The sequence below is a fragment of the Rhinatrema bivittatum genome, chromosome 6 (assembly GCF_901001135.1).
Source record: "Rhinatrema bivittatum chromosome 6, aRhiBiv1.1, whole genome shotgun sequence".
Classification (NCBI taxonomy): domain Eukaryota; kingdom Metazoa; phylum Chordata; class Amphibia; order Gymnophiona; family Rhinatrematidae; genus Rhinatrema; species Rhinatrema bivittatum.
This window is the reverse complement of record NC_042620.1, coordinates 62131342-62158665: the sequence shown is the minus strand read 5'-3', so window position 1 is coordinate 62158665 and position 27324 is coordinate 62131342.

The window sequence follows — 27324 nt, the reverse complement described above, 5'->3', positions numbered from 1 at the left end:
CAGAATGAATTGCAAGTGAGAAATATGAAATGCTAGAAGTTCTTGCATCCATGCTGCTGTGTATGTCTGGCAGGCTGCAAGTATAGTAATAAATAGACGTTATAGCTGCAGGTGCTCACATAGCCAGGACTGTTTGCCAGTCTATGCAGTTTACTTGAAAATATGCTTAAGCAATAGCCATACTAGTAATTTTAGGTATTTATAATATGATTAAATATGGGAAGGAAGGGGTGTTGGGCGCAAACTAAATAGGTGGTCTTGAATGTTATCTAACCCAAAATGGAGGAGTAAAAGTGAGGAAGATAATAATAACTATCCAGGATAAGGAGTGATATTTTACTTTTTGGTTTGTTGACAATTCAGATATTAAGGATGTGCATTCATTTAAAACAAATAGGCATTCCAAACCAAATTGGGCCTAATTCATTTCTTTCATGTTTCTGAATTCCTTATGTAGTCATTTTCATGTCTGTCTGCTGCTTGATGCTCAGCTAGCACCTCCATAGGGAACTTACTGCCTCAGTCTAGCTGGTAGACCCCTAATATAACCATGGGAGACTTGCCAGCACATACCTATTATCCATGCCCCTAATTCCACTACAGGGGACTTACTGGCACATGCTTATTCCACCATAGGGGATGTGCTGGCACATGCTTATCTATCATGCTTCTTATATCAACATAAGGGACTTGCTGGCACATGCCTACTAACCATGCCCCTACTACCTTCAAGGAAGACTTGCTGGCACATGCCTACGTGCTATACCCTTAATTTCACCATGGGGGGATTTCTGGCACATGCTTAAGAACATAAAAACATGCCATACTGGGTCAGACCAAGGATCCATCAAGCCCAGCATCTTGATCCAACAGTGGCCAATCCAGGCATAAGAACCTGGCAAGTACCCAAAAGCTAAGTCTATTCCATGTTACCATTGCTAGCAATAGCAGTGGCTATTTTCTAAGTCAACTTAATTAATAGCAGGTAATGGACTTCTCCTCCAAGAACTTATCCAATCCTTTTCTAAACACAGCTATACTAACTGCACTAACCACATCCTCTGGCAACAAATTCCAGAGTTTAATTGTGCGTTGAGTAAAAAAGAACTTTCTCTGATTAGTTTTAAATGTGCCCCATGCTAACTTCATGGAGTACCCCCTAGTCTTTCTACTATCTGAAAGAGTAAATAACCGATTCACATCTACCCGTTCTAGACCTCTCATGATTTTAAACACCTCTATCATATCCCCCCTCAGCCATCTCTTCTCCAAGCTGAAAAGTCCTAACCTCTTTAGTCTTTCCTCATAAGGGAGCTGTTTCATTCCCCTTATCATTTTGGTAGCCCTTCTCTGTACCTTTTCCATCGCAATTATATCTTTTTTGAGATGTGGCGACCAGAATTGTACACAGTATTCAAGGTGCAGTCTCACCATGGAGCGATACAGAGGCATTATGACATTTTCTGTTTTATTCACCATTCCCTTTCTAATAATTCCCAACATTCTGTTTGCTTTTTTGACTGCTGCAGCACACTGAACTGACTCTGTCCCTTCTTAAAGGGTCCTAATGCTCCAGGTCCGGTGGGACTTGTGCCTCTGGAGATTCCCTGCTTTTACTCTGAGTTTCCTAGCTCCAAGGTTTTATCTGTTCCCAAGTTCTGACTCCAGAGGATCTGAGGGGTTTCTACTAACCTGCGCTATGAGACTTCCTGAGCCTGTCCCAATCCACTCGTGGTCCACGACCAACCATCCAGCTGTGTAGGGCATGAAGGGAACAGTGTGGTATGCAACCAGCCCCATGTGCTTATTAGAGCACCTTAGGGTCTTGCTCATCCCCGCCTGTGTCCTTGTTCTATGTTCTTCTTCTGAGTCTACAGTGTGGTCTGTGACCAGCCCCATGTGCTGTGTAGGGCACTTGAGGGACTTGCCTTCCTTGCCCAAGACTATGTCCCAAGTCTACGTCTCCAAGTCCACATCTAAATCTCCATGTCTCTATGTTCTTCACCTGAGTCTTCAGTGTGGTCCTTGACCAGCCCCATGTGCTGTGTAGGGCGCCTGAGGGACTCGCCTTCCTTGCCCATGTCTACATCCAAAGTCTACGTCCCAAGTCTATGTTCCAAGTCTTCATTCCAAGTCTTCATTCCAAGTCTATGTTCCAAGTTTTCATCTCCTCGTCTCCACGTTCCAAGTCCATGTTCCAAGTCTCCAGACTCTTTGAGAGTCCCAAGCTCCACGTCATACTCCTCGAGTGTTCCAAGTTCTTCTCTGACTCTTAGTCCTCTAAGATTTTCTTACTTTCCCATGTTCCAAGTTCCTAGTCCTAGCCAGAGACCTACGTTGTGCTGCCCATCCTGTACACACATCTACATGGGTGCGACTCATGTCTGTACCTGAGTCATCCTATGGCCTTAGGGCTCCGCTCTCCTATGAGCTAAGTGACTCGTGCTGAGCCCGCTCCATCGGCCCCTGAAGATTATGCTCGCAACAGTTACTGCCAATACTGGGATCCCTTTGCCCATTATGGAACCTTAGGCTTTTCATTTATTTATGTATTTATTTATTTTGAATTCTTATATACCGACATTCCTGTATGCCACTCTCAATGTTTACGTACCTTGGAGTTTTTTTCTCCCTTCAGATGATTTATTCCCACAAATTCTAAAACAATTAATCTAAAAACCCAATTATAAACCCAATATCAGTTGTAAAGCTTTCTCCATTGGCTTTAATAGCAAACGAAAAAAAGAAACTAATAAAAACACTTTTTTTTTTCAATTTGAAACTAAAGAAATGAATTGGAGTCCTTATGAAAGGAATTTTGAAAAGAAATTAAGCTTTTGCTCCTGCACTTCCCTACTGAATATATCTTTAGCAATATGGGCAGGATTAACTGGGCAGACTAGTTGGAATGGTTGGTCTTTTTCTAAGTTACTATGTTCTATGAGTGTGCAGTTATTTCATTCATTTCACTTCTTATGCCTACATAACGTTTTTGAGCACAAAATGTATGACTTTACAGCATACATACAACTTTATGCACATAAAATTGAATACACACATAAAAGTAATGAAACAAATGGAAACAAAACAAAAAGTATGACATACAATGAATAAATCAAATGAAGCAACTCAAAGAAAAGGCTGCCATGCCTTTGTTGCGCTCGGGGGTGGACCCTTGTCTTGGGGCAAGGGTGGAATGGCTCCTGAAGGGAAACAGGAAGTAACTGGCCCCAGGGAGTGGAGCACTGAAGGAGACAGATGCTAGGTATAGCTTCACCACTAGAAGCCCGAGATCCCCCTGGGAGGAGCCCATAGGGACCCGGGCCGCTTGGATTTAGATGGGCCTCGCAGGGTCTCCTGGGAGAATGATAGTCCGGCAAGCCCACAGACACAGAAGGAGAGTGGTCAGGTTCAAGCTAGAGCAAGGAGAACCAGAACAGAGTTGGTTACGACAAGGCGAGGAACAGAGCCAGAATCAGGAAGCGTGGTCAGGCAGGCGAAAGGTCAATGTCCATAGATCAGTCCGAGGAGTGGTCACCGAAGCAAGGGCCAGATACCGGAGGTCAAATGAGTCAGAGGCAAACAGAGGTCCTTGAGGCAGGCGGCAGACAGGCGAGTAGATCAGGAACAGGCTGAAGTCCTTGAGGCAGGCGGCAGGCAGACGAGTCAGGAGCTAGCAGAGGTCGTAGACAGCAGGCAGGCAGGTCAGGAACAAGCTGAGGTCAGTACCAGAAGTCAGTCCGAGGGTAATACCTGGGAAGGCATATAGATGAACACAGGAACAGACAGGACTCAGGAATGAGCATACAGGAACAGACAGGACTCAGGAATGAGCATACAGGAACAAGTCAGGAATGGAACTGGAACAGAAGGATCCTGGAACAAGACTAGGAACAAGCAGAAAAAAATGCGAAGACAATCTAGCAGAGTACTAACCCGATTGCCAAAGCAAGGAAGTGAAGTCAGGAACTTCCTTATATCATAGCTCAATCAGGGTGCGCCACGGAACCCGGCCCCGCCCTCAACCCTACAAGTCTCAGGGCAGGCAGTGCGTGCACGCATATGGGCGTGGCTAGCATGGAGGAAGACTCCGAACCTTGGCGTGAGGGCTGGCATGCAGACCGCCAGGGCCTAGCTGGACTAGCAACTACCATGAGGGAGGTCATCCCGGGACCCACTGAGGAACTATGCAGGTGAGCGGTCCTGTGCGTAACACCCTTGGTGTGCACTAAAACAAATTAAATTTTCTTTGTTTTTTTCTCTTTTTTTTTTTACATGGAGAAGAGGTGGGTTTCATTTTATTTGATGTATATTTCTATTTATTTCATGTATTTGAAACAAAATACATTTCAAAGGGAAAAGAAAAAAACCCCATAAAAGAAATTCCAGAAGAAAAACTAAGGGACCAGAATCCAATCTTTCCCTACTGAAACAAATCTTAGTGCTACAAATTTAATAATTGAAACCATTCCCCTAAGCCTTCCTCTATGAGCTCCCTGCCCACCCTCCATCCACTGGATGCCTCTTAACAATCATTGTGCTGGGTGACTCTGTCATCAGAGGCACTAATCTGGGAACTAATCTGGGAACTCTTAGCGAGGGAAACACTACAGTTAAAAGCCTCCCAGGATTATCGGCCAGCAGAAATGCTATTCAAATAGTCAAAGTGATCAAAGAAGAAAGCAAAGACTCTAAAGTTCATAGTATCATTCATCTGGGAACCAACGACTTTGCTAGAAACAGCAACAAAGAGGTACAGAGAGATTTCCAGTCTCTAGCGAAGCAGACTAGTCACATGGCGGCAACCATTGACTTTTCAGAAGTGTTACCTGTTCATGGAAAGGGGAAGGAGAGGCTAAGCCATATTAATAATTTCAATGTATGGCTCAAATCCTGGTGTAAGGAACAAAGTTTTGGATTTATTGGGGGCTGGGGCCATGTATGGAACAGTAAAAAGCTCCTTGTCAAAGATGGCTTACAACTGTCTGTGGCAGGAAAAAGGATCCTAAGAGATAAATTTAAATCCTATGTCATAAGGCATTTAAACTAGATGCCGGGGGTGGCAGAAGAAATTAGAACGTCACCCCCCAAATACAAATGCAATGGAAAAGAGTGAAGTGGATAACAAAACTCAACTAAATAAGTCACAGAAGGAGTCCAAGAAAAGCAGTAACCTGAACAAGAAAAGCTGGAAAGCTATGAGCACAAATGCTCATAGTTTGGGCAATAAAATCCCAGATCTACAAGCCCAAATGGTGGAGGCTTTTGCATCCGTTGGTCTTCGACGGCTTAGCCCCGCCTACCTCTCTCTACTTGCAGCTCCTCCCGCTCACCTTGGACTGATGGCCGCTGCGGCATCTGCTTGCTGACTTCTCGGGCGTCCCGGACCGGCTTTGGTGCTGCCTCCCACCATTCTCCTTCAAGGTACCTCTAGGGCAAGCGCGCACACGCCACCCTCATCTTTATTTCCACGTTGGCGCAAACCTCAGGGGCGTCCTTCTGTTCTGACGTCACAACTCCAGGGTATATCTGCCTACTACATTTGCTAGCTCATTGAGTTAGCAACCAGAATTCGTATGGATGGGATTCGCTCTCCGTTCCTAAGCTACTCTGCCACTTCAGCTCTAACTGGAACTCTTACTACCCTTCGGGGTCACTAACAGGGTACCTGCTCCTCAGGGGCCTCTCTGCCTACAGAGGATCCGCTGTTCCAGTGTCCTGTGAGAGACACGCCCAGCCGGGCTCTACAAACACTACTCACTACTGCCACCTCTGGTGGTTCTATATACTGTTTAATAAATGATTCAATCTGTGTTTGTCTGTCCAGAGTTTAGCCTGACACTGTGGTTCCTCATGGGACTGCCCCCCATGGGCGTGGTCAGCTGCCACAGTGTCCAAGGATCCACCCAAACACCAATAACCATAACAGAGGCAGACTTGGACATCATTGCTGTCACAGAGACGTGGTTCACGGAATCTCATGATTGGGATATGGCAATACCGGGCTATAACTTGTTAAGGAAGGACAGAGAGGACAGAAAAGGGGGAGGAGTGGCTCTTTATGTCAGAAACAATATCCAAGCATCTGAGCTGCAAGGAAGATTGGGCAAAGAAGAAGTACTATGGGCTGACCTAAAAAGAAAGATGATGGGGCATCCATTTTTATTGGAGTGGTTTACAGGCCTCCAAATCAAATGGAAGAACTTGATAGAGATCTGGTTGAAGACATCCAAAAGATGGGAAAGAAGGGAGACGTGGTGATTGTTGGAGATTTTAATCTGCTGGATGTAGAATGGAGAATCCCTTCTGCAGAATCTAACAGTAGCAGAGCGATAGTGGATGCCCTGCAAGGGGCTCTGTTCAAACAAATGGTAATGGAACCCATGAGGGAGGGAGCTATACTCGATTTAGTGCTCACTAATGAAGATAATGTCTCTAATGTCCAGGTGGGTGCCCACCTCAGCACCAGTGATCATCAAACGGTATGGTTTCATATCACAAATAGGATATGGAGAAGAAGCACGAAGACCTGAGTTTTGCAGTTCAAAAACACAGACTTTGATGAAATGGGGAAATTCTTGCAGGAAGAACTAGAAGGCTGGGAGAACAAGAGAGATGTGGAACAACAATGGACCAAACTAAAAGGAGCAATTACCAAAGACAACTAATCTATATGTTAGAAAAGTAAAGAAAAGCAAGAGAAAAATGAAACCTATCTGGTTCTCAAAGGAGGTGGCTGACAAAATAAAAGCTAAAAGAACAGCGTTCAAGAAATATAAAGGATCCCAAAGGGAGGAGCACAAGGGAGAATATCTGGTGGAACTGAGGGAGACAAAGAAAGTAATCAAGACAGCAAAAAGTCAAGTAGAAGAAAGGATTGCCAAAGAGGTAAAGTGAGGTGACAAAACATTTTTCAGATACATCAAAGAAAGGAGAAAAGTTCAAAGTGGTATAGTGAAATTGAAAGGTGAAAAGGATCAATGTGTGGAGAAAGACGAAGAAATGGCAGAAATATTAAACGAATACTTCAGCTCGGTGTTCACTAAAGAGTACCCTGGAGAAGGACCATCACTTGTTAACAAGAAACTGTAGGGGAGTGGAGTAGATGTAACTCTATTTACAGAAAATAATGTAAGGGAAGAGCTAGGAAAACTAAAAGTGGACAAAGCCATGGGGCCTGATGAGGTTCATCCCAGGATACTAAGGGAGCTCAGAGATGTGCTGTGTGACCTGTTCAATAGATCCCTAGAAATGGGAGTGGTGCCAAGAGATTGGAGAAGAGCGGTAGTGATCCCACTTCACAAGAGTGGGAGCAGAGAGGAGGCTGGAAACTACAGGCCAGTTAGCCTCACCTCGGTGGTGGGAAAAGTAATGGAGTCATTACTGAAGGAAAGAATAGTGAACTATCTACAGTCAGAAGAATTGCTGGACCAGAGGCAGCATGGATTCACCAGGGGAAGGTCCTGTCAGACAAATCTGATTGACTTTTTTGATAGGGTGACTAGGGAATTAGATCGAGGAAGAACACTCGATGTCATCTACTTGGATTTCAGCAAAGCTTTTGATTATGTCCTGCACAGGAGGCTTGTGAATAAAATGAGAAGCTTAGGAGTGAGTGCCGAGGTAGTGGCCTGGATTGCAAACTGGTTGACGGACAGAAGACAATGAGAGATGGTAAATGGAACTTACTCTGAAGAGAGAACGGTGTAAAGCAGAGTTCTGCAAGGATCGGTTTTGGGACTGGTCCTGTTCAATATCTTTGTGAGCGACATTGCGGATGGGATAAAAGATAAGATTTGTATTTTTGCGGATGATACTAAGATCTGCAACAGAGTGGACATGCCAGAAGGAGTGGAGAGAATGAGATGAGTTTTAAAGAAGCTGGAAGAGTAGTTGAAGATATGGCAGCTAAGATTCAATGCCAAGAAGGACAGAGTCATGCATATGGGTTGTGGAAATCCGAAAAAAACTGTATTTGATGGGTGGTGAAGGGCTGATGTGCACAGAGCAGGAGAGAGACCTTGGGGTGATAGTGTCTAATGATCTAAAGTCAGCGAAACAATGTGACAAGGCGATAGCTAAAGCCAGAAAAATTCTGGGCTGCATAGAGAGAGGAATTTCTAGTAAGAGAAAGGAAGTGATGATCCCCTTGTACAGGGCCTTGGTGAGGCCCCACCTGGAGTACAATGTTCAGTTCTGGAGACTGTATCTCCAAAAGGACAGAGACAGGATGGAGGCGATCCAGAGAAGGGTGACCAAAAAGGTGGATGTTCTTCATAAAATGACGTATGAGGAGAGATTGAAGAACCTAAATATGTATACCCTTGAGGAGAGGAGGAGCAGGGGTGATATGATACAGACTTTCAAATACTCGAAAGGTTTTAATGATCCATGGTCAACAACAAACCTTTTACATTGGAAAAAAATCAGTAGAACTAGGGGTCACGATTCGAAACTCCATGGAGGAAGACTCAGAACCAATGTCAGAAAGTATTTCTTCACGGAGAGGGTGGTAGATGCCTGGAATGCCCTTCCAGAGGAAGGGCATTCCAGGCATCCACCACCCTCTCCGTGCCTTCCATTATTGACTTGGAGGTGAGATGCCGTCCAGGGAGGTGCCTCTGTGATGCTCTATATAATAAAAAGTATGCCCCACAGGAAAGAAATTAATATAGAACTCTTTCAGTGATTCTACTTTTGACTCTTTTTGCTACTTTTCATATTCTTTGTTCATTTTGCTCTTCTAACAAAATTCCATTATAGTGAGCCTTAATTTTTTTATGGCAAGTCTCAATTTATTAAATCAAATTTCATTCCCAAAAAAGTAAATTCAGTTAAAATGAAATTTCATTAAGTGACTTTCTGTATAATGAAGGAATTATGTAAAAGCAGTCCTCAGTCCTATATCTACTGAATGGGTATTGTCATCACCTGTTTCATTTGCTTACTTGGAATTTCATTTTAAATGTTTACCTTTTCTCAAGGCATATCAGAAGTATCTACATTCATAGGTGAAATGAAGCTCTTTTGAAATTGCTAGATTATATTGACAACCCCATATTTTTTGTAAGAGCCCAGAAAAGCATGAGATTTGTCTGACAAAGGTATTGGATGATCATAAGAAGTGTGTTCTCAAGCTATGCCTGGATAAATGCTAGGTCTGCAGAACAAATTTAACATATATTGACTATTTTGAGGTAAATTTAAAAGATTTAGCTCCATGTTACATAGTTAAAAATACAGTTACATAAGAACATAAGAACATAAGAACATGCCATACTGGGTCAGACCAAGGGTCCATCTAGCCCAGCATCCTGTTTCCAACAGTGGCCAATCCAGGCCATAAGAACCTGGCAAGAACCCAAAAACTAAATCTATTTCATGTTACCGTTGCTAGTAATAGCAGTGGCTATTTTCTAAGTCAGCTTAATTAATAGCAGGTAATGGACGTCTCCTCCAAGAACTTATCCAATCCTTTTTTAAATACAGCTATACTAACTGAACTAACCACGTCCTCTGGCAACAAATTCCAGAGTTTAATTGTACATTGAGTGAATAAGAACTTTCTCTTATTAGTTTTAAATGTGCCACATGCTAACTTCATGGAGTGTCCCCTAGTCTTTCTATTATCTGAATGACTAAATAACCAATTCACATCTACCCGTTCTAGACCTCTCATGATTTTAAACACCTCTATCATATCCCCTCTCAGTCGTCTCTTCTCCAAGCTGAAAAGTCCTAACCTCTTTAGTCTTTCCTCATAGGGGAGTTGTTCCATTCCCCTTATCATTTTGGTAACCCTTCTCTGTACCTTCTCCATCGCAATTATATCTTTTTTGAGATGCGGCGACCAGAATTGTACACAATATTCAAGGTGCGGTCTCACCATGGAGCGATACAGAGGCATTATGACATTTTCCGTTTTATTCACCATTCCCTTTCTAATAATTCCCAACATTCTGTTTGCTTTTTTGACTGCCGCAGCACACTGTACCGACGATTTCAATGTGTTATCCACTATGACACCTAGATCTCTTTCTTGGGTTGTAGCACCTAATATGGAACCCAACATTGTGTAATTATAGCATGGGTTATTTTTCCCTATATGCATCACCTTGCACTTATCCACATTAAATTTCATCTGAGATTTGGATACCCAATTTTCCAGTCTCACAAGGTCTTCCTGCAATTTATCACAATCTGCTTGTGATTTAACTACTCTGAACAATTTTGTGTCATCTGCAAATTTGATTATCTCACTCGTCGTATTTCTTTCCAGATCATTTATAAATATATTGAAAAGTTAGGGTCTCAATACAGATCCCTGAGGCACTCCACTGTCCACTCCCTTCCACTGAGAAAATTGCCCATTTAATCCTACTCTCTGTTTCCTGTCTTTTAGCCAGTTTGCAATCCACGAAAGGACATCGCCACCTATCTCATGACTTTTTACTTTTCCTAGAAGCCTCTCATGAGGAACTTTGTCAAACACCTTCTGAAAATCCAAGTATACTATATCTACCGGTTCACCTTTATCCACATGTTTATTAACTCCTTCAAAAAAGTGAAGCAGATTTGTGAGGCAAGACTTGCCCTGGGTAAAGCCATGCTTTGTTCCATTAAACCATGTCTTTCTATATGTTCTGTGATTTTGATGTTTAGAACACTTTCCACTATTTTTCCTGGCACTGAAGTCAGGCTAACCGGTCTGTAGTTTCCCGGATCGCCCCTGGAGCCCTTTTTAAATATTGCGGTTACATTTGCTATACTCCAGTCTTCAGGTACAATGGATGATTTTAATGATAAGTTACAAATTTTTACTAATAGGTCTGAAATTTCATTTTTTAGTTCCTTCAGAACTCTGGGGTATATACCATCTGGTCCAGGTGATTTACTACTCTTCAGTTTGTCAATCAGGCCTACCACATCTTCTAGGTTCACCGTGATTTGATTCAGTCCATCTGAATCATTACCCATGAAAACCTTCTCCATTACGGGTACCTCCCCAACATCCTCTTCAGTAAACTCCGAAGCAAAGAAATCATTTAATCTTTCCGTGATGGCCTTATCTTCTCTAAGTGCCCCTTTAACCCCTCGATCATCTAACGGTCCAACTGACTCCCTCACAGGCTTTCTGCTTCGGATATATTTTAAAAAGTTTTTACTGTGAGTCTTTGCCTCTACAGCCAACTTCTTTTCAAATTCTCTCTTAGCCTGTCTTATCAATGTCTGGGGTGGAAGGGGTGTGGCCTGAGGGCATGGTCGAGGGCGGGATGAGGCGGGAGGGGCGGGGCTATGCCCCCATTCACTTCTATAGGGAGTAGGCGGGGCATGGGCAGGGCTTATACCGGAAGTGAACACTGATTGGCTGCTGTCATTCTTATCTCACCTGTCAATCAGTTTGATTGATCGTGTACCCATTATACTACTAGTGGTCAATCCAGGCCATAAGAACCTGGCAAGTACCCAAAAACCAATGATTGGGTAAGAAGCATCCAGGTATGTTAATGTGGAGTTGGGGGAGATAGTAGGTGCAGGCACAAGGGGCCTTGAATTTTTTCAATTTACAGCCAGGACAAGGTGTGACAAGAGGCCTGAGAAGAAACTGGTGGCTGCTCATCAAAGAAAACAAAATAAAATAGGAAATGTTGTTAAAATATCCTGATTCATTTCAAATGAAAGCACATCCCTATCCAACAAAACACAGCACTGGACTTTTCAATGGATAAGAGCCAAGAGTGCCTTTAAATTTCAAGGGTATTGTGCTAAGAATTTTCTTGTGTCTAGTAAGGATAACTTTGTGGGAAGCTATATAAACTCTATAAAAATATTTTTTGGGGAATTTTACCCCACTGGAAGCCCACCCACCCACTCTTACCCCAACCCCAGAGTCTTCTGTGCTTGTATAGATAGCATCCCAGGTGACAGATTTTGGACACTTTATTAATGTTGCGTCCATCGGTCACAGACGGCTGTGACCACTCTGCCTTACCTCTTTTCTTCCCTTTTCCTCATCCTTGGGCAAGTTGGCTGCCTCCGGTGCCTCGGGCCTTGGTGTCTCCAGCTTAGTATGGGCGTTCCAGTCCGCCATGCTCACTCCCGTGCCTCCTAGGGTGCATGCGCGCAATTCTCCTATGCTCAAATACACATCATGGCGGGAACCTCGGGGCCATCCACACCGCATGACGTCAATACCTCCAGGTATTTAAAGCCTCCGCTTCGCTACCACTTTTGAGTTAGCAAGGACTTCGGTTTAAGCTACTCTGACCGCTCTAAGCTGCACGCTTAGACGCCGCTCTACACTCCAAGGGCCTCGCTCCTTTAGAAGCTGAAGACACCCTCTCCTCAGGAGTCTCTCACTTCCATTAACCTTCGGGGCCTCTACTAACTGAAACAACTGCTCCTCAGGGGTCTCTCTCTCTTATTCTTTTCAGGATCTCCGGACTATCAGGTACTTGCTCCTCGAGGGCCTACCAGTCTATATATCCTGTACCACGGACCTTCGGTCCCACCATCTCACTAACAGGAAGACGCCTACACTCCTGTGAGTACCTCTACAATCCGGTGCTCCAACTCCACCCACCAGGCTCGGCGTTGCCTGCACTATGGGTCCCCACTTCTCTTGAACATCTGGGTGAGATTCTACAGCTGAGACTGTTGAACTTACTGGTACCTCGCGGACCTCAGAGACTTATCTTCCTGCTTTATACCATCTATCTACAGCAGTACAATAAAGCCTTCCATTCATTCCATGTCTGCTATCTGAGTTTAGCCTTTCACTGTGGTTCCCCACGGGGCCCCTCCCCGTGGGCGGAGTCATCTCCACAGCGTCCAAGGGTCCACAATGCCACAAACACAACAATTAATCTGGATTAAATGAGGTAATTACGTTATCCAGGTAATTCTACAAGGCAAATTATTTACATTAAATGCAACCATATCTCCCTAAATCATAGTATTATAGATGCAGAAGTCCAGCAGCAAGATGGGGATCTATCCAACTTTTGCATCAAATGCAACACGCAGAATTATCTTCCAGTTATATAAGAGATTGTATGTGTGGTCCAGATGTAAAGAACATCTTGCCCTCAGGGAATAAATATGATGCCTGAAGGCTAGATTTGCAGATCTGTTAGAGGGCACTCCATTGCAGATCTGTTAGAGGGCACTCAATTTCTGGGAGAAGTGTAGGCTATGAAAAGTTCTCCTAGCAGTGGGACACCCATTTGCTATATGGGGTGACCAAGCCATAGATAGGTTCACAGGCTTTTCTACAAAGGTCCTTTACAGCATGGTGCCTAGCTAGTGAAAAAGACTCAGAGGTAGCCTCTATGTCCTAAAAACATCTTTTACCTTGATAAAAATAAGAAAGAACTGTTGTAGATGACAACTTTTTCATCAGCACAGATCTAGCAGAAAAATTGCTAAGGGAAATTCTAACCCTACCTGAGCACCACCAGAAGAAACAAGGCCTTTAAATAAGACATAGCCTGACTCCAAGAAAGAAAAATTAAGCCATCTTTGCTTTTGATGGGTATATCATTTTAGCTTCATAAGTGCCCAGATAGTCTGAAGCAGTAATGTTGCTATCAACAGTGCACTATTATATGATAATAGTTGGATCAGAGACAAAACCACTTATTATGGACTATTACAAAACTATAAATTGATAACCTGGATCACTTAGTATGTGTAACTACTTGAAAATACAAAACGAACAAATAGCTAATGACACCAATTTTCAATTTGATTGATCTTGATATAATTGAAATATTTGTTGTTTGAATGAGAAATATTCCTGCTTGGAACAGCAGATTATCTTGAGAAAGGCAGCACCTGTTCCCCACTCAGCTGGAGAAGCAGTAGATCAATGGTCTGATCAAAATGAAGACTACAAAATACCAATAATATGACAAGGCCAATCAGAACTGTATTGATTGCACTGTACTACAAAATTCCAATTTATACCACTGTACTTTCTGAGGGTCAAAGGGCATGTTGTGCACTCTGTTTCACAACAGCAGATCACAAATTAGAAAGAAGTTAAGAGGACTGGGAAATATTTGTATGCAGAGAGCACAGAACTAACATAATGATTGTGTTCAGTGAAATAAATTCATGTTGATGTATATATCTTATTATTTACTGAAAATGTTTATTTCTGAGAAAAATATTTTTTTCTTAATTTTATAAATAATACAGTTGTCCTTTCATGGGAAATGTTTTATTTATAAAATGAAAAGTCTAATTAATATTAACAAAATATATCATGTTTTTACAGACACATTCTATTTATTATTTGGGATGGGTCCAAAAAAACTCCATAATTCCATGAATGTAGATTTTGGGGGTCTGAATCTTCACTAAAGAGTATTTATGGTTTTCTTGTCATGATAGGCAGTGAGGGTTAAGCAAGATCACATATATCAATTACATATAGCTTCACATCATTATTAATTTCAGGAATTTAACTTGCATAAGCTTAAAGAATCGTGCATTGAATGACCTTCATGAAATATGAATGTTATGAGCATTAATTTTCTATCCATGAATGTAGAACATGTTGATAACAATATAAGGAACCTAATATGCATGTGTATACAAACCCAAAAATAAGTGGCTCTCCTGAAATACTGATGATGATTATGATATAAAATGGAGCAATCATATACTACTACTACTTAAATGTCTGTAGCGCTACATGACATACACAGCACTGTACAAAAATACAAAAAGGCATTCCCTTCTCAATAGAGCTTACAATAAAATATGGCAAACATACTGAACAAGAGACGTGGGGTATTTCATAAAGCAAGCCAGTGGCTAAAAAGAAAAGAAAAGAAAGTTAGTTAACAAGACTAAAAGCAGGCAAGACTAAAATGGCACAAAACACAACCACCGGTGTTACATGATCAAAACACCAAATCTATTCATTCATTCATTCATTTTTAAATGTTTATGTTTTGCACAGTAAAATCTCCAGATTTATGAAATGCAGATGAAAAAAATGCAAAGCAATTGTTATTGTTGAAGCACAAACATGACTTCTTTAGCCAAAATAAAGAAGGCAACATCTTTCATACACTATACGTGATGGTACCTAAAAGTGTTCTATGCATAAAATCTTAGTCAAGATAAAAAAGGCTAATTATCTCCTATGTTATCTTTATCTTCTATGCATTAAGTCTTTTTATAACTTACAGTTTCACTCCCAAATATTTTTTCAGGCTATCTCTGCATTGCAAGTAAAATCTTTTATAAACAGTTCCAATGTGGACCACATTTCGGTGATATCTGCCTTCCTAAAGAAGAAAATTAACAGACAAAATCTTCAAATTCCGGCAGAATTATGTTCAGTGCTCTAATCTTAAAAGAAATCTCTCAAGAAAGATCTTATTTACTCACTATACCATTCCATTTAGATACAAATTTATCACCCTCTGTGTATAGTTTAGGTTCTTTTAATATATTCAAGCTTTGTGGGATCTTGCATGCCTTGCATGTCAGAGACTCAATTTATGTTATTAAAAGCTTATAAAATAGTATTATTCTCTGATTGCAATGTTTTGCTTGAGTATAAAAAGCCCAAGTCATCTCAGAATGTTCAGATGCCAAAATGCTTCTTGCTTTTCTCTCCCTTGGCAATCTGATTTAGGAAGATTCTGCATAAATAGTGATGAACATTCATCTTGTTTTGACATTCCCTCTTATGGTAGCATTCTCTTGGGGCAAGAATACCCATGATATGATTATTTACACAGATTTGCAACCACACTCTTCCAAGATATGCAATATTCCATTATCAAAAGAAAAGGATCAACAAAAGTAGAGGGACTGCTCTATGGGTGATAATACCTTGGAATTACATTCATTTTGGCACCTTACAAACGAGATAATGTATCAGTTACAACACATTGGAACATTGTTGATTGACTTATGTTGTGTATGTAAAACAGTGTCCATGCAATTTGTTGTATGATTAATCATAGAAGCTGTATTTAAAAGGGGAAAACCAAGGCGCCTTTAGTATCACACTGTATAGATCAATATGTTTTTCAGGAACTGATTTTTGCTAGATCAAATGATTAGGTCATGAAGAGGTGGTAATAGTGAATATTGCATTATTAAGTTGGAATAAAGGTGGATTTTAATTTTATGCACAGTGCAGACATTAGGACTTAAAAAGGAAACTAAATGAGAGTCCCATCTTTGAAATGATTGTAGATACTTATATGGATCTGTATGTGATCAAATTTTTTTTCATTTTTGAAGGTTGCAGGCATTATCTTTCCTTCTATTGGATGATGTAGTCATGTGACATCTGACTGGAAGAATATAAATATAGTAGGGATTAGAACCCACACAAATATTTCACAGAGGTCATCTTAGGATTTGTATAGGTATCTTTTTTTTTATATCCTGAACCTCCCCAGCTTTTGAGGCATACGCTTTATGGGATGGATCTCAGGTGTATAAATTGCCACTAAACAAGTGCAGTAGTTAGAAGGCTAGGAGACATTGCAAATGGAAGGCGAGGCTGCAGATAGTCAGGAGATGAACCCAGGATCTCATTCTGCAGAGGGTTGGAGAGGATTAAGAGCTCTGAGGAAATTGGAAAGAGATTTTTGATATTTTATATCAACTCCTGACTGAAAGGGAGTACTTCTTGGAAGAAAGAATTGGATCCTAGTTTTTGCATCTTGCACACAGTTAACAATAGGGTGGAAGATAGATTGAAGTTTCTGAGAGTTTATTTAAGGCTGGGAGGTGCAATCCACTGCAATCCACTGCAATTATAATAGTGGTGAGGTTGGAACATTCCCTCCCAGTCAATATTTGTGGGGTTATCAGGTGCCCAGTGACTCTTTCCCGCTTTTTCGGCAGGGTTTATTTTAAAATGTTGAGTCTTGGGGATATGATTGTATAGGGCCAGGGGAGGCAGTTGGGGATGGTCTTGCCTTAATTTGTAGGCCCCAAGCAGTTCATTGTTCTGAGGAGGCTTTCTAGAGATTCCTTCTCCTTCCTTCAGCCTCTCATAAGCGGTGCATGTTGAGGCAATGGTTAGGATGCTTAAGTTGGCTGGAGGTCTGAGGGCTCAGGAGCCTGCAATGATGCTGCATCAGTGGTTCAGGGTAAGGATGAATCCAGAGGTTATAGTGCTGTGGGGCCCATCAGTCAAGAGGGTGCATGAAGCAGAGGAGGAGAAGTGGCAGGGCCGACCCGAGAGATTATTAAAGATGGGAAAGGAACAGAGGAATGGCACAGGGGGAGGTAGGACCTCATGATGGTGTTAGGGTTGACAGCATCACTTTTGTGTGCCCATATGGAACCGGGGGCCTTGTACGCTCATGGTAAGGTTCACAAAACTGGCAACGAAGTGGAATTCTCCTGGGCTTTTATCAGTGACATAGCCTCTGCATCATGTCCCAACATGATGGGAGGATCAGGCCAGCTGGGGAAGAGAGATACAGAGGAACAGTGAGTGGGGAACCTTGCGAGCCACGTGGGTGGGGAAACATTGTAGTGATCATACCAAGAGGTGGAGGAGGAGGGAAAAGGAAAGGGAAAATGCAAGCAGAGGCTCAGAGAAGATTACTTGAAGCAGAAAGGAGAGGGGGTTGAGGTTTTGAATGACTCATGCCCTGCTGAAAAGATTTCTCCATCTGGCCTGGGAAACGTTAGTGGTGTGGTACCAGTGTGGCCAATATCTGACAAGATCTGGCAGCCCCTTCTGATTTTTCAGTTGCCAGGGAAGGTCATATTTTTCTTAAGAATTGGTTCACAGAAGGGCGGGATCCTACTGTAAGTTGGTAAGGGTGTTCTAGTAGGGGAGGGGTGTCCAGGATCAGCTAGAATGGCATGGGTTGATGATCAGATGGAGCTGTGGGTTCAAGGGGTATGAGAGAGTTGAATGCTTGGGGAGGATCAGATTACAGAAGAGGGGTTAATGGAGGGTGATGTAGAGCCAGAGATTCCAATTCTGTTGGGGGAGCAGGTAGGCAGGGTGTTGCACAGAATCATGAGGGGCCTGGTGGAGACTTTTGGGAACCTGGATATTTATGCAGAAGTTAGTTCAGAGAGGGAAGATCCTGAAACAGTGAGGGGCAGTGCAGCGTATTGTTCATCTCTTCCAGAGAGGCCTGGCACATCTCAACAAGAGCCCTAGAAGGACCAGAATTTCAGGCCTGAGGGTGCAATGTGCCTGGAGCATCAAGAAATGCAGCATCATGTGTTAGATCACAAGAGTGTGGTAGCACAGTTCTGTAATCTGGTTCACAGTTACATGAAGGTGCAAGCACAAGCCTATGCTGGCGAGCAGGCGTGAATGCAGTCACAAGTTGGTAAGCAGCTAATGGGGGGACAGTGAAATGCGGCTAAGAGGGAGAGTACATGGTGGCATAGTTCTTCCTTTTTGAGTTCCTCTTCTCTGTCAGTCCTCCTCAGGGTCTTCCAACTTACAGCATGAGCCTAGGGCAGTGCTGGATGAACGGATAGGTGGTCCTAGGCAGAATATGGGTCATCTGGCTCTTGCGCCCTTACAGAATTGTGGGATGGATTTACTGGGGTGTTGCAGAAGACAGGGCAGTAAGCAGGCTAGGAAGAAGGGCAAGGAGAAGGGGAAGAATGAGAAGAAGGGGAAGAAGGTCGAAGATGGGAAGAAGAGGAAGAAGGTCCCATGGAAAATATTAAATTGAGTTAGGTGTTTTTTGTGGTTTGGCAGCATGGTGGGTCATTATGATCCCTCTCAATATAGAGCCCTGTTTGCAATTAAGGACAGTATTTTAGGTGGAAGATATATTAAAGCAACAGAGGAATTATAATTTGTGCTGTTTTTGTTCCTGGATTATTTAAGATAAGTACAACCTTTTTGGTCAGAAAAAGGTTTTCAAATGCATAAAGAAAAAGTATTTTAAAAAATATGAACTCTTTTTTTCCACGTAGAGACTCATTTGACTGTTTAGTGACCAAGCTCAGGTTACTGAATGTTGTGTTAATAAACTGTGGCTTTGTTTAATCAATTTATTGTGTCCTGTGTATTTGTAAAGGGACAATTGGGAGGAATGGCCACATGTCTCGCCACACTGCCATTAACATCGTGGTACGCTGGGGCATTCCCTCCCAGTCAGTGTGTGTGGGGTTACCAGGTGCCCAGTGAATCTTTCCTGCTCTTTGGCAGTGTTTATTTTCAAATATTGAGTCCTGGGGACCCAATTGGATAGGACCAGGGGAGGCGGTTGGGAGTAGTCCTTGCCCTTACCTTGTAGGCACCAAGCTATTCACATGTTCCTGCTCTGAGGAGGCTTTCTAGAAGTTCCTTCCCACCCTTCCTCCCCTTTTTGTGCATTTATATTTGTGTGTGAATCATATTTGCTGTTATGTATTTGTTACGGTTTGGGCTGCATACCCGAAACTGGGTGATTTCTAATGTGTAAATTGTAAGCTGTGGATAGGAGTGGGTGGCATGGGGTAGCTGGGGCGCTGCTACACAAAGCTGATACAGACAGGGCAGACATTGTTCAGCCAGTGGGTACTCTCTTATCGGGGCATGACGGAGAGGACAGGCCTTGTAGCAGAGGACCCCTGGAGTGACATTGGGGTGAGTGTAAGCAATAAACTGCTGGGGCATGGCAGTTGCTCAGGTTTGGGAGGGTTGGAACTTGAACCCACAGCCTTTAGCGCATAGTTTGGCTAGGATTCCATAATATTGGGTTAATAAAATGTAGCCTTGCTTAATCCATTTATTGTGTTCTGTGAATCTGTAAAAGGATGGTCGGGGGATGACCATGTGTCCCACTTGCCTATGTTAAGAGAAGTACTTTAGCTATTCAAACTATTTTTGAATCTGGGGAACATTTTTCCATCACACCTTGTGTATGTTGAAACTGGAAAACTTACCTACCTTTTTTGGGGAAGGCATTTTGGACCAGAGCATAGATGAAAGAAAAGAGGGTCATCAAAAGAGGCACTATGGACAGAGAAACATACTACTTTTTATTTGAATTTGTCTTATCTTTCTTTCGATTTTTGGAATCATTGCCTACACATCACTTTTCAAGTTTAAATACAACTTTGTATAACTTTAATACCACATTTTGCTATGATTGATGGCTTGTGGGGCGGCCTCCCAAGTCAACTCATTCACCCCCAAATATGTCTGAAGCTTTCCACAGCCAGGTCGCCACTTCAAATGACTAAGGCTGCTCTGCACAGCTCTCACGCTGCCCTGCCACTGCCCTTCCCAGTTTCCTCTTGGTTTGCGCATGCCCACTTTCCACAATCTTTAAGTCCCGATGGTGGGTGCCCTATCATGACATCACTGGTGTCCTCCTACTTAAGGCTCCTTCAGAAGAGCATCAGAAGCCTCATCAATGAATCTCCTTCCTAGAGCAATGAATGTTGCAACTGAGTTCCTGATTCTTCCGGCATTCCTGTGCTCCAGCCCTGCTTTGTCCAGCCAGTTTCATCCAGCCTTGCCTTGCCCATCCTGTCTCATCAAGCCTTGCTCTGCCCAGCTGTTTCATCTAGTATCTCTTGTGTGTGTTTGTCCATCCTTGACCTGATCTCCTGGACCTGAACTCTTGATTTCGACTTGAACACGATTGCCTTCCACCTGGATCTGACCTCTTGCACTGAATCCTGTCTATGCTTGTCTGCCACCTGCCCTGCCTGTCTCTGGTATCCTCAGCCTTCTGCCTGTCCTAACCCTATGCCCTTGGACTCTTGCTCTCTCTACAGCCCTTGGGTTTGAAAGGTACCATCCCAAAATCTAGATTGTAAGTATGCAAAAAATGTTTTAGATGATAATGAAATTGTTTAGGGCTGTGAAAATGTAAAAACAGTTTGTGTTCCTTTACAATAAAGTTGTGATATGTCTTCTATTCCCTGTCTTCCACTGTTTGAATACTTCTTATACACCTGGAAATAAATTGGGATTCCTGTTTAAGGGAAATAGCTCAGTAAAGTAAGGAGAAATTCCTCACCATTTACATTAATATCACCATGCTAAAAGAACTGGTTGAAACAAAATATGAGGATATATTTTCCTTGGTAAGTGCCTGTTTTTAGTATGTATAATTTCCAAAGGTGAGGAACTATCAGATTTTATCACATTTGGAACATCAAATATGAAATTATCTAATTTCCAATCCCAATAAAATCTCATCTGGCATGGTATATTATAAAAACGGAAGTCTGGCATGTTTAATCCCCCATATTTTTTGGCTTTATAAGTGTGGTATAGCTAATCCTAGCTTGCTTGTCCTTCCAAATAAATCTGGAGAAGATTGTTCTCAATCATTTATCAAGGACTTTCAACTAACAGGGAAGCATTTGAAAGTTATATAATAATTTTGGCATTTTAAAGAAAGTACTTTTCTACTAAACAATAACAATGGTAATTCCATCCATGCTGATAGTTTGTTTTCAGTTTCATCTATAGTTTGATTGATGTTCAGGTTATATAATTGCCTCCTATCAAAAGGAAGATATACTCCCATATACTTTAATTTAGTAATATTACAGTGCAATGGGAAAGTACCCTCCCAGCTACTTCTAGTGGCATCAAGTAATGGTTAAATATAATTTCAAACCTATAATTTTACTAAAAGCATTAAAAATGGTTAGTGCTTTTGGAACCATCAGAGAAGGGTTTTACAAAAACAATTACATATCATTGGAGAACAAGCAGATCTTATATTCTGCATTACTTAAAGTAAAAACTGCAATATATTATGACATTTTTATTCTCAAAGCAAAGGTTTGATTGTCAAAATATATAATATTGGAGATAATGGACAACCTTGACTTGTTCCACCATACAAGTCAAAAGCCCCTGAAATAGTTCCATTAATAGTCAATCTAGCTTGTAGTTTAGTATATAACGCTGTATCCAGCTCTGAAAAAAAATTCATGGATATCATATTTTCTTAACACCCAAAACATCAATTTGTTTTATATTGTATCAAAACCTTTTTCAGTATCTATACTTACTATGATATCTTTCATGTTTTGAGGATCCCTAGACCAGAAGGTTTCAATTAATTTTCGAAGATTAATGATTCCATATCAACCACAAACAAATCCAGTTCGATCTCAGGCCCTAGGATATAGAAAAATGAACTTAGCCGGTTTTCCAAAATAGAAACTAAAATTTTAATATCTACATTTAGTAGAGATATGGATTTATATAACTCTGGGAAAAATAACTTGTACCTTTTCTTTGGGAATACAATTATTAAAACTTGATTAGCTTCCCCCAACAATGTCTCTTTTTGTAAACAACACTTGTACATTTGTAATAATGTGTCACTCATACTGTTTTGCAGAAGTTTGTACAACTGAGATCCAAGTCCATCCTTGCCTAGGGTTTTCTCCAATTTAAATGCTTTATAGCTTTGAGAATTTCAAGAGTAGAAAGAGGATGACTCAATATTTGTAAATGTGCTTCTGAAACTTGTTGTAAATTAAGTCCCTGAAAAAATTTGTCAAATGAGGTTTCAGAAGTCTCTAGGGTTGAGTATAATTTTGAATAGTAATTAACATAATTTGAGTAATATTTTCATTAGACAAGTGTATGATATTATGTTGGTCTTTGAGAGATGTAATATAACGTTTAGACTTAACACTCTTTACCAATCTAGCCAGAGACTTACTTTTTGCCTTATTCCTAAATCTAAAACGTTTGCTCTGAAAGTTAAGAATATTTTATGCTTTTCATAGATGTAAACAATGATTTAAATTTTTTTTAACATTATTTAATTTTTAGTCTTATATCATGATCAAGATTTCTTATATGAATAGCCTTAAGTTTAGAAAATGTTAGGCTCAGTGCAATATTTTTGCATCGCTAACTGGGTCATTAATCAATTTGCATTAGGGCCTTAATATGAGCAATAAATAACACACCTATTTTTCAGTGCATTGTGCTTGTGATATGGAGGAGGGACTGAGAGGGAGAGAAAGAGAGAGTGTTTGTATAGAGACAGTCTGATACTTTACATATATGTACCACTGTAGAGGGGCACTTTGAATTGGGGTGGGTTTCAGAAGGTGGAATAGACATCAATCTACTCCTCTAATTATACTTTTCATCCATTATAATGACTACAAATCTTTACAGATATCAATTTTTACTATGAATACAACAGAATGTTTCTGTAACACCACCCCCTAACTCCCTCCCTCCTTCTGAAACCCACTCCAATTCAAAGTGCCCCTGTACAGTTGTACAAATATATAGATTTTGAGACTGACTCTATACAGAGTCTCTCTCTCCCCCCCCCCCCCAATGTATTAATCAGCGTGCGAAACGCTAAATTTATCACACCCTGTGGGAGCAGGATAATTATCCTAAACTCTCCCCTTTTTATCACGGGTGCTATTTCCACTATATTTATAGCATTTTGATAAATATAGGCCTAACGGGGTTATTTTCCAACCCACGAATGGCCTTATCGCAGCAGTAGCATTCAAATTATGTGGAGGGGAGGAATCAGGGAGGAGTTAGGGAGGGGATTAGGGAAATAGGCTGGCGTAACTGCTGTCAGCGATAATGTTTAGAGTATTATCGCAGTCAGTAGAGCAGGAAATAGCACCACCTTTTACGGTGACGCTATGCCTGTGATAGTGTGCAGCATGGCCGCACTGCGGCATGCAAAACTGCACCGCCGTGGTGCGGCCAACTGCAGGCTATCGCCCGACTACCCCTTCTGCAACCCCCATCCCCCTTTACCGCCGCGTTCATCATTCCACATGGAATGACAAATCTAGCCCTAAGTTTGTTCTTATTTGCTATATAAGCAATTATGCCTCCTCTTAGCACAGCTTTACCAGCTGCTCCGAATAAATCTGGAGTAATTATATCTGGGTTAAAATTCCATTCTGCATATACCTTCTATTTTTGTATAAGATACTCATGAAAGTCATTGCTGTAATATAGTGTTGATGTAAACTCCACTTAAAGGCTGAAGACTATCACAGCCCCAGAACAATATCACTAGAAATGGGAGCATCATCAGATAAGGTAAACATTAGGGATGTGAATCGTTTTTTGACGATTTAAAATATTGTCCGATATATTTTAAATCGTCAAAAATCGTTAGGGCCATGATACAATACCAATTCCCCCGATTTATCGTCAAAAAATCGTAAATCGGGGGAAGGGGGAGGGCAGGAAAACCGGCACACTAAAACACCCTAAAACCCACCCCCGACCCTTTAAATTAAATCCCCCACCCTCCCGAACCCCCCCCAAATGCCTTAAATTACCTGGGGGTCCAGCGGCGGTCCGGAACGGTCTCCTGCAATTGAATCGTGTTGTCTTCAAGCCGGCGCCATTCTGCGCCGCCATTTTGCAAAATGGCGGCGCAAAATGGCGGCGGCCATAGACCAACACGATTTGACTGCAGGAGGTCGTTCCGGACCCCCGCTGGACTTTTGGCAAGTCTTGTGGGGGTCAGGAGGCCCCCCCAAGCTGGCCAAAAGTCCCTGAGGGTCCAGCAGGGGTCCAGGAGCGATTTCCTGCCACGAATCATTTTCCGTACGGAAAATGGCGCCGGCAGGAGATCGACTGCAGGAGGTCGTTCAGCGGGGTCCGGAACCCCCGCTGAACGACCTCCTGCAGTCGATCTCCTGCCGGCGCCATTTTCCGTACGGAAAACGATTCGCGGCAGGAAATCGCTCCCGGACCCCCGCTGGACCCCCAGGGACTTTTGGCCAGCTTGGGGGGCCTCCTGACCCCCACAAGACTTGCCAAAAGTCCAGCGGGGGTCCGGAATGACCTCCTGCAGTCGAATCGTGTTGGTCTATGGCTGCCGCCATTTTGCGCCGCCATTTTGCAAAATGGCGGCGCAGAATGGTGCCGGCTGAAGACAACACGATTCAATTGCAGGAGACCGTTCCAGACCACCACTGGACCCTCAGGTAATTTAAGGCATTTGGGGGGGGTTCGGGAGGGTGGGGGATTTAATTTAAAGGGTCGGGGGTGGGTTTTAGGGTGTTTTAGTGTGCTGGTTTTCCTGCCCTCCCCCTTCCCCCGATTTAGCTACGGACCGCCGCTGGACCCCCAGGTAATTTAAGGCATTTTGGGGGGGGGGGTTCGGGAGGCTGGGGGATTTAATTTAAAGGGTCGGGGGTGGGTTTTAGGGTGTTTTAGTGTGCCGGTTTTCCTGCCCTCCCCCTTCCCCCGATTTAGCTACGGACCGCCGCTGGACCCCCAGGTAATTTAAGGCATTTGGGGGGGAGGGTTCGGGAGGGTGGGGGATTTAATTTAAAGGGTCAGGGGTGGGTTTTAGGGGGTTTTAGTGTCCCGGTTCACGATTTTAACGATTTTCACGATACTCTAAACACCCAAACGGCGACGATACGATTCCCTCCCCCTCCCAGCCGAAATCGATCGTTAAGACGATCGAGGACACGATTCACATCTCTAGTAAAAATACATATTTTTGCCTCTTCTAGTTTTGGAAAATAATGAAGAAGAGATGAATATCTAAGCAATACAAGAATAATTATTATGAGATTTGGAAAAATAGAAAAAATCATGTTCCAATGGATATAAGCTTGCCAGAAATCAAGGAACTGGAATTCTTTAATGAGAAATACAACACCCTCCAGTTTTTCATTATTCTAGAGGGATTAATAGGCTTGGGGTAAATTTTAAAAGCCCTGCGCGTGTAAATCCAGCCGTATTTACGCGCGCAGGGGACTTGCGTGCCGGGCCGCCTATGTTGCATAGACCGCCGGTGAGCGCAAAGCCCTGGGACGTGCATAAGTCCTGGGGCTTTCCTTGGGGGGGAGGCATGTTGGGGGGCGTGAAGGGGGGGCGATGCAACATTCGGGGGCGTTCCAGGGGCGGGGGCCATGGGCGTGGTGCCTGCCCAGGACATTCTGGGGGCGTGGCCGAGGCCTCCGAAGCAGCCCCTGAGCCGGGAAATGGCACGCCGGCAGCCAGCCGGCACGCACAAGTTATGCCTGCCTTGGGCAGGCGTAACTTTTTCGACAAAGGTAGGGGGGGATTTAGTTAGGGATGGGGGTGGGGAAGCCAGGGTGGTCGGAAAAAAAGTTCCCTTCATGGAAGCTCCTATTTTGGAGCGGCCTTGGAGGGAACGGGGAAAGCCATCAGGGCTCCCGTCGATCTCAGCGCGCGCAAGGGGGTGCACATGTGTGCACCCCCTTGTGCGCGCCGACACGGAATTTTATAACATGTGCGCGACAGCGGACGCATGTTATAAAATTGGCCGTAGATTTGTTCATGCCAGGTTGCGCGAACAAATCTATACCCAGGCGTATGTTTTAAGATCTGCCCCTTAGTGTGTGCATAAGGATCAGCTACCAAATTAAAGTCTCCTTCCAGAATAAGCTCACATTGCAGGAACTGGCTGAATTTAGCTACTAATTTTGCCAAAAGAGTATGAGAATATACATTGTACAGTAATATTTTGTGATGAAACAAAGAGCCAGTGAGTTTGATCATCAATTGTTTTCATTTCAAACACAAAAGGAAGATCTTTATGCAATTATATAGCTGTACCACATTGTCTATTAGAAAATAATGATGAAAAACTCTGGCCAGCCCAGTCCTGTTTCAACGTTTTGTGTTCAGTAACTTTAAGGTGTGCTTTCTGTAGAAAATCTGTTTGCACTTTATGTTGCTTTAACGTGGTCAAAATTTATTTTCTTTTTATGAGTGAATGTACAGTCTACATTGAAAGAGAAAACTCTTATATCAGCCATTATCATAAATAGTATATATGGAAAACCAAAAAGTAAAATATTTGTTAGACACCTGTAAACCCTAGCCTAGGTACATCCATCATATACATCAGCAAAATGTTATCTCTTTATTTGCATTAGGATCACATTGCATCTATTCAAACATACACCACACGAATGCACAGAAACAGTAAACCAGAACATATAGAACCCAAATCTCTTTTGCTTCTATGACTAGCATCCTAAGTTTTCTTCTTTTCTTCCTTAAAGATGTATCTGAAAGTTAGAATATAATAGATTAGTTAAAAAATAAAATAAAATACTATCATGGAAAAGATATAACAAATGTCTATATTTATTTTATATTCCACTTTTCTCAGCACTTCAAAGTGGATTACATTCAGGTACTGTGGGTATTTCTCTATCCCCAGAGGGCTTACAATCTAAGGGGGGTCATTTATCAAACTGCTATATTGCGTTTTCACATGTGTTAAGGCATTTTTGCATGCAAAAAATGCCTTTAATGCATGCGAAAATGCCATAACGCAATGCAAATTAGAAAAAGGGGAGGAGTTTGGGGCAGGTTTTGTGGCCAAGTGGGCTGGCTTCATG